The 8,256-nt window shown below is 39.7% G+C and overlaps 1 long non-coding RNA gene across 1 annotated transcript in view; it reads right to left on the bottom strand.

Annotated features, from left to right (window-relative positions):
- Nucleotides 1-979: 979 nt before the first annotated feature.
- LOC140696789 (uncharacterized) overlaps nt 980-8,256 on the bottom strand; it is a 65,948-nt gene continuing 58,671 nt past the window's right edge. Inside the window, exons 3-4 of the long non-coding RNA XR_012073302.1 lie at nt 4,833-5,117; nt 980-1,166 (exon numbers count right to left, since the gene is read on the bottom strand). This is a non-coding gene — a long non-coding RNA (uncharacterized lncRNA). The remainder of the gene's footprint in view (nt 1,167-4,832; nt 5,118-8,256) is intronic.

Below are 8,256 nucleotides of genomic sequence, written 5' to 3'. Positions count from 1 at the left end.
ACGCTGTAATTAGAATGGATTAGGGAGATCTAGATGCATGTTGCCAAAAGATTAGTCATCTTAAAATATGGTTTTCTTTTTCATTTTGCTCAAAAGTCTTTAATGGCAGGTGGCAAAAGAATATTTACAGCATGATTCCATTTCTGTAATAATTATATAAACAATATTACCATAGGTACAGAAAAAATCTGGAAGAATGTATTTCAAGTTGTTAGCAACGCTTTTCTCTGGGAGTAGTGAAATTATAGGGGAATTTTACATTCTAATTTTTATGTCTCTGAAGTATTTTAAGAAAAGCATAGATTACAGATTTTATACTGCAAAGAGAAGTAACAGTGAAGGCAGAATTCTTTATTGAATGCCCAATCCCCAGCAAATGAAATCTAAACTCCTCACCTTTTTTCCAAATGCCTGCCTTCAAAATCTGCCTGGTCAATAAAACCCAGTCAAATCCATATCCCTCACAGAGCACTCGCTTTTCTGAATTTCTGCAGCTCTTCCTGTCCTTGGTACTTATCTTTGTACTTTATCACATGTTAGGTCATAACATTATGTAAACTCTTTCTTAATTAATTTATAGATATGTAAGGATGGAGTTTATGTTTATTCTTTATGTCCCCTCAAAGTCAGTAAACAATACTAGAAGCACAGCAGATGGTCCCTAAATGTTTATTAAATTGTTTTGAGACCCAACATCTAAGTCATTGAAAAGGATATGAAAAGTTGTTTTCTTAGAGACAGACACCCACAGGGAAAAATCTATTAGGAAGAAAAGAAAGAATACAATTGGAGTTGAAAGTATATACATATGTAGGCTAAAGCCAGGGAGCAGTGAAAAGAAAGTATAGAAACATTTGAGATGGAAGATGCTGTATTAGTTTCCTGTGGCTGCTGTAGCAAATTATCACGAAGTTTAATGGTTTAAAACAACAGAAATGTATACTTTCACATTACTGGAGGCCAGAAGTTTATCAGTTTCACTGGGTTGAATAAAAGTGTCAGCAAGGCTGTGTTCCCTCCAGAGACAATAGGACAATCTGTTTCTTGCTTCTTTCAGCTTCTAGTGGCTGCCGGTTCTCCTTGGCTTGTGTCCACACCACTCCAATCTCTGCCTCCATAGTCATATCGCCTTCTCTTCTGTGTGTCAAATCTTCTGTCTTCCTATTCTAAGGATGCATGTGATTACATTTAGGTCCTGCTCAGATAATCCAGAATAATCTCCCTATCTTAAAATCCTTAATCACACCAGCAAAGTCCTCTTTTGTCATACAAGATAACATCCACAGAGTCCAGGGATTGGGACATAGACATCTTTTGGGGGACCTCAACTCAGCTTACCACAGATACCTGTCAGAAGGAGTTCTATTACTTAACAGGAAAGCTCTTCTTGGTCCCTAACCTTTCTTTCTCTACTCAGTTCTTTCAATTTCAAGGCATGACATAGAGAGAGAAGCTTAAAATTCTTTAAACTCCCAACTCTTAAAACTTGGTGCAATAGCTACCTGGCCTCTAGGGATAAATAGAGGTCTAAAAGCAGTAAGATCAAGCAGTAGAAGAAGAACATTTAAAGTCCGTGTTTTTTGACTCCTGAACACAGCAAGCTTAGCAGTGACAGCCTAGGGAAGAGGAACGCTCTAAGACTAATTTGGTGAAGTCATTCATTGCACATCTATAGTGTGCTATTATCGCCTGCAAAAGAAGGATACAAAAGACTTGGAAGACACCTCTGAGGCAAAGAGTTTACAATCTAATGACTGCCCTTGCAATAAAGAGTTAAATGGAGGAAAAAAATATGACAAAGCAGCCCAGATTTTTGATAATGCCCTACTTTAGAACAGATTATGAGAATCCAAGCTAAGACCAACACAAAAGAAGCAGGTCGGTCTCCTACTGGAGTTACATAATTCCTGTGGGGAGTGAGGAATTGGGGCCATCTCTCTGCAGGGGAAAATATGATTTTATTCACTATGCAAAGCAATGCATATGTTCCAGAGACAATGTCAATATTTAATAACTTCAAAAGCCAGAATGGTGTACCATTTGGGCAGGATAAAAATATAGGCCTGAATAGGCAAATATGAATTTGCTTTGAGATTAGATTGTAGGTCCTGGTATACTAATACAACCTATTGCATCATGTTGAGAAAAAGGTAAACACATTCACTTTCTTGTCCTTTAGATAATAAAAGTAAACATCTTTCTCTTCAATGAGGGAGAATATTTCGGTCTCATGCCAGAAAAAACTACTAGGAATTTTGTTTTGAAGAATACACTAATTTAAAGGAAAAATTAATAATAATATTAATGTAAAAAAATAATATTAATGTAAAGTATATAAACCTTTATTATCTTTCAACTCAACAGACATCTGTAGAGTCTCTATTATTTGCAAGACCTCCCGGGAGAAAAGAAATGAAAAAGAAATGGTATCTATAACCAGGGAACTAATTTCCCATCTCCTAGCCATGATAATTATAATATGTCAGAACAGGATATATGTTGTGGATGTTCTATGGGGGTCCAGGATTGGGGATATTTGCAAAGACTTTGGTGGGAGGTAGCACGTGATGTGTACTTTGCAGGATGTAGGGCTTTGGTCTTTGGAGGAGCAATGAGAAGATAGTCCAGGCAGAAGCTCCAGCGTGAATAAAGGCACACAGATAGAACAGCTTGGGGCATATTTGAAGAGAAGGGAATAATCCATTCCTACTGGAATCTGGGATCTAAATAGCTTTAGGACCTTTGAAGTAGCTTCCTATGGAAAAGAGTCTAGCAGAAAGTTAGAAGCAACTAAGGATCTATTTAAACTAACCTAGCAAAATTCACAGAGTTCTGATAGGAAGAGAGAAAAAGGAAACAGGGAAGAGAAATTAGAAGTCTTGAAGCAAGCTACCCTTTTCTCAAATATGCAGGCCCATATTTATATTATCCTGAAAACCCCACTGAGAAGAATGGTGAGAGGGGAATTTTCAGTTGAGCAGCCCGTTGTGTATTGAACTATATGGTTCTAGTGGAGGAGACAGTGGCCCTCACAGATAGGGAACAGGCTGAGCAGGCAGGCTTGGCTCTCTCAGCAAATATGAGTTTAACAGACATGATGACAGAAATAAAGCTACTCTGGGTAAGAGGCCAGCCTGGTTCAGGTGTCAGAGCCCAAGACAGGTGAGAAGGGCATCTGCGTGGAGGGTGGCCTGACTGGGATGAGGAGCATGTCTCCACAAGGAGGGGGATACCAGTGTGGTACCCTGAGCAGAGTGAGGCCCTGCAGAAGGGCAGCCTGGTGCCAGGTGTTGGAACCCAACAGGGGTTAAGATAACTATCCATATGAGGCAGGGGCAGGGAGAGGAGGCCTAGCGTGGTGCAGAGATGAAGCTCAGTGAAGAGGGCATACAAGGAAGGCTATCTGGCACAGGTGTCAGAGTCAGATCAGGGTGAGGCGGGTGACTGTGGTCCAGCTCCGGGCACTGGAGCCCAGGCAAGATAAAGAAGGTATCTGGGCAGAACAGCGGCCCAGTGCAGGGTGAAGAGTTGTCCACACTGAGGGGAAGGGGCAATCATAAGAGATTGTTTATACACAGAAGCACTGATGAAATAAATAGTCATATTAAGGATAATGGAAATTAGATTTCTCACTGGTAGAGATGGTAGTTACAATATATGAAGAGTGAGAAACTAGCATGAAGTAGTTGGTGTTGGACTGGAGTTGGAGGTATCGGCGTGAACTCATGATTCTGAATATATAGAGATACAGAAATAAATAGAGATGTAAAATGTGTTTGTGTAAATATATATGTAAATTTATATACATAAATACACATATACACATACAGACATGTATTTCATATAGTCCCTAGATCTGTCCACGGAAAGGACCTAAAAACAGTGACACTTTAATAGCAATGAGCACACCTAATGCTGAGATCTTAGTTTCTGAATGCCATTCTCCACCAAAAGGAACCAGAGCTCCTTGGAGAAATGGCTGATTCCAGAGCTGAGGCAGGAAAAGTATAAAATCAGCTTGGACCGTCTTGTGCAGCAAGAGAAGTGTAAAAGGATGATGGAGATATGTTAAAAGGATAAAGAAGCCAACTTGAAAGGGATTCCACTGACCAAATGTGGAACAGTTTGAGTGTCAAAATAATGACAATAATGGATCATGGTCCATTGAATAAAATAGGAATTCCTTGGCCAGTATGGATATAAATAGGAAGTTTGATAAAGAATGGGATATTTACATAGCCTCAAAGTACTTCCATACAAAATACTTAATTACAAAAGGAAAAAAGAGTAACCTGACAGTAGCAAAGCCTGGCAGATGCAACTTTAATCAAGTTAGCATTACCACTGACAGGACAGATTGAAGTCAAGGGCCACCTGATGAAGAATGTCAAGGTCACGAAAGCAAAGGCTAGTGAACCATTCAAGATTGAAGAAGACTGAAGAGACAATTAAATACAACACATAATTTCTGGGCAGGATCCTTTTACTGTAAGAAGGACATTATTGGGACCATTGACTAAATTAGAATTAGCGTCTGAAAATTAGATAGTAACATATCAGTGTTAAATTCCTGATTTTATTATAGCAGTGGGGTTATCTAGATGAGTGTTCATTCGTTAAAAATATATACTAAAGCATTTGGGATAATGAGCATTTTCACAGTGTAAAATGCTTCTTATGCAGGAAGAAGACTGAGTCAGAGTTTAGTGTCCAGGATGTTTACCAGGAAGTGCCTTTGGGATCAACACCTGTGGAAGGGAAGAGAAGGAAGCAGGCTTAGATGGAAGGAAAAGCAAGCTGCGTATAAGGAAGGCTCAGTAGCCTGAACTGACCCCACGAGGAACTCTGGAGCTGCAATGGCTCTTCAGTGCTGTCCCAAACCAGGGTGGAATGGCTGGGCTTTAAAACCATGCTTTGATCAGCTAATGGATGTGGGCTGTCCTCAACGGGCCGTGAAATGTGATTAAGCAGCTCTCTGGTAGCTGGGACGAGAAGTTCTTCTGCAAAGAGACATCTTAGTGGCTCATCTCCATGTTCATTCCCTGTGCTACTCTCAGATGCATTTCTTCATATATGCTGAGGGGTAGCTTCTTCAGGTTTCTGATGAGCCTCTCCTCCTGGGGAAATTTAGAAGAGAAATGTTTGTAGGACAAACTACAGCCCTCTCTGCTGCAGCTGGTCTTGGTGCTACAATCGAAACTAACAGCCCCCCTTCTCAACTATCCTTTCTAAATTCCTCTCCTTCTCAGCCACCATTTATCTTGGCCTCAGTGACTTCTCTGGGGCATAATGTAGATTCGAATCCCAGAGAAGGCTGTGTTCCTGGTCACTGTGTCTCCCCTGCATTATCCATTTACTATTGCCACTGGGCAAGAGAATAAAAAGAAGCATCCAAGTAGATCATCTGGGTGCTAAAACATTTTTCCCTACCCTTATTGTATAACAACAGACCTAAGTCCTTCTGATGATGAGGGTTAATTCCCCTGCTAAGGTGGTTCCTCTATTTCCACTCTACTTATCCCTGATACTAGGAGCGTAAAGTGCCCAGCAGCAGTTTGAGCTAGTAATTCAAAGGGACTTTTGCTGTATCCTCTGGTGGAAATATTTCCCTTTTGGGAACCAAGTCCTCTGACCCTGCCAAGTCCAGAATAGCAGGAACAGGAAGCATAAATTCCCCAAAGGGTCATTGGGAGTAATGATTAGCAGGTCCACTCCTACGTCCATGTTTTGCTTCTCAGACCCATGTATTCTTCCTTTTGGGAACACAGCACCACATAAAGATCTTTGATTCAATGTTTTTAATGTACCCAGGGGGAGGGCACTCCCAGAGCACTGCATGTCAGCTAACACTTCAGCTCTGTAAGGGCAGTGGCTTCAGGATGTTCCAGTCAGTGATACCTTTGTCATAGCTCCACTCTCACATCTATTTTGCTGTGAATTGTATCCCCTGGTCTGATGCAGTGTTATGTGAGGTCCCCTGCTGGTAGATCAAACAATGTATAAGCCCAGGGTGAGGCCTGAAGGTAAGACTTTTTAACCCTTACCCAGAGTATGTTTCCATTCTTGTCAGTATGAAAAACACTGGCCCTTTCACAGTAGAAGAGTCTCAAAGTAGTCAACTTGCCACCCACTGGTCAGTTGGTTTCCTTGAGGAATGGTTCTCATTTATCTCTTCTGCTGTCAAGTTGGACATTTGGCAGTGGCAACAACCAGATCAGCCCTGATTAGGGGGAACTCATGCCAATGGGCCCAGAAGAGCTTCAGTCTCTGCCACACGGTCCCTTCATTCATGTCTTCTCTGTTTGTGCCAGCAATGGTGTGGTCAGCGACAGAGGTGGGGTCAAGGGGCTGAGTCATTTTATATAAAAGGGATTTACATCTGCCATTCTGCTTTCTTTTCTATATATCATGTCTTTTTTGCTCCTCTATTCCTATATTGTTGCCTTCTTTTTTGTTAAAAAGATATTTTCCAATGTACCATTTTAATTCCCTTGTCAAATATATATATATGTATATATATTTTTTGAGGTATTTTCTTAGTGGTTTACAATTGGCATTTAAATTTATAACAATGTAGTTCATACTAATACCAACTTAATTTCAATAGAACACAAAACCTTTGCTCCCAAATAGTTCTATTCCCTATGCCCTCTTTGTTTTCTTTTGCTTGTACAAACTGAGTAGTACCCCTATTGGCTGTCCATCTATTTTTCAGCAAATGATACCATGTTTTGCTAACTATCTCCATAACTAGTTGCCGCTTATTATCATAATTGTGTCCACATGGTTTCTGAAACTTGGTGATGGCATCTGGTTCAATTACTTTTGGGTTGTATTAACCCCATTGCTAATAAGAATTGTCAGTTTTATAACAGCATCATCGCCTACCAGCAGTCCAGCCTGCAAAAGAGAGCCACCACTGAAATTCGTAGTGATTCTGGGGCCCTTTCACCAATACATTCCTTATTGCTTTGGTAGACGGTCTGTCCTCCAGGTCCTCCCAAGGAACAGTCATCTGGTGGGTTTTCTGGTCTTACAAAGTATATCTATGCCAGCATGTTCAAGTCCCTGAGTCCCTTCTCAAAAATTGAGATAGCACTGTGGTAGCTCACAGCGAAAAAAAATGTGACTATGGATATATGTATGTTCATGTATAACTGAAAAATTGTGCTCTACACTGGGATTTGACATAACATTGTAAAATGACTACAACTCAATAAAAAATATTTTAGAAAACTGAGATAGCATTATGTACATAAAATCCACCATTCTGAAGTATAACACTCAATGGGTTTTAGTATGTTCACAAGGTTATGCAACCATCACCACAATCAATTTTAGAATATTTTCATCACTCCAACATGTAACCCTGAGCCAGTTTGCAGTCACTCCTTATTCTCCCTACTGGCAGTCCCTGGCAACAACTAATTTACTTTATGTCCCTGTGGATTCACCTATTCTGGACATGTCATGTAAATGGAATCATACGATATGTGGCCTTTTATGTCTGCCTTCTTTCACTCAGCATAATGTTTTCAAGGTTCATCCATGAAATGTATATCAGAGTCTCATTCCTTTTCGTAGCTGAGTAATATTCTATTGTATGGATAGAACATATTTCATTTATCCATTCATCAGTTGATAAATATTTGGGTTGTTTCCTCTTTTTGACTATTATGGATAGTGCTGCTATTAATATTTGTGTACAAATTTTTGTGTGGAAATATGTTTTCATTTCTCTTGGATATATATACATAGGAATGGAATTCCTGGGTCAAATGATAACTCTGTGCTTAAAATTTTTAGCAATTGTCACATTGTCTTCTAAACTTGCTGCATCATTTTACTTTTCCACCAGCAATGTATGAGTCTTTCAATTTCCCCCGATGTCACCAACACTTATTCCCCACACCAACTTTTTTTTTTTTGCTGGGGAGAAGTAGTTAGATTTATTTATTTATTTATTCTTAGAGGAAGTACTGGGGATTGAACCCAGGACCTCATGCATGCTAAGCATGCACTCTACCACTTGAACTATACCCGCCCCCATTTTTTTCTTATTAAAGTCATTCTATTGGTGTGAAGTGGTGTCTTACTGTGGTCATTTCTCTAATGACCACTGATGTTGAATGTATTTTCCAAAGCTTGTTGTGCATTTTGATATCTTTGGAAAGATGTCTGTTCAAATCTTCTGCCTATTTTAACATTTGGTTTTTTGTCATTATCACTGAGTAAAGTTTTCTAGATACTAGATCT

The sequence above is a fragment of the Vicugna pacos genome, chromosome 6, assembly GCF_048564905.1.
Source record: "Vicugna pacos chromosome 6, VicPac4, whole genome shotgun sequence".
NCBI classification, from domain to species: domain Eukaryota; kingdom Metazoa; phylum Chordata; class Mammalia; order Artiodactyla; family Camelidae; genus Vicugna; species Vicugna pacos.
This window is presented reverse-complemented; position numbering and strand designations above follow the sequence as displayed.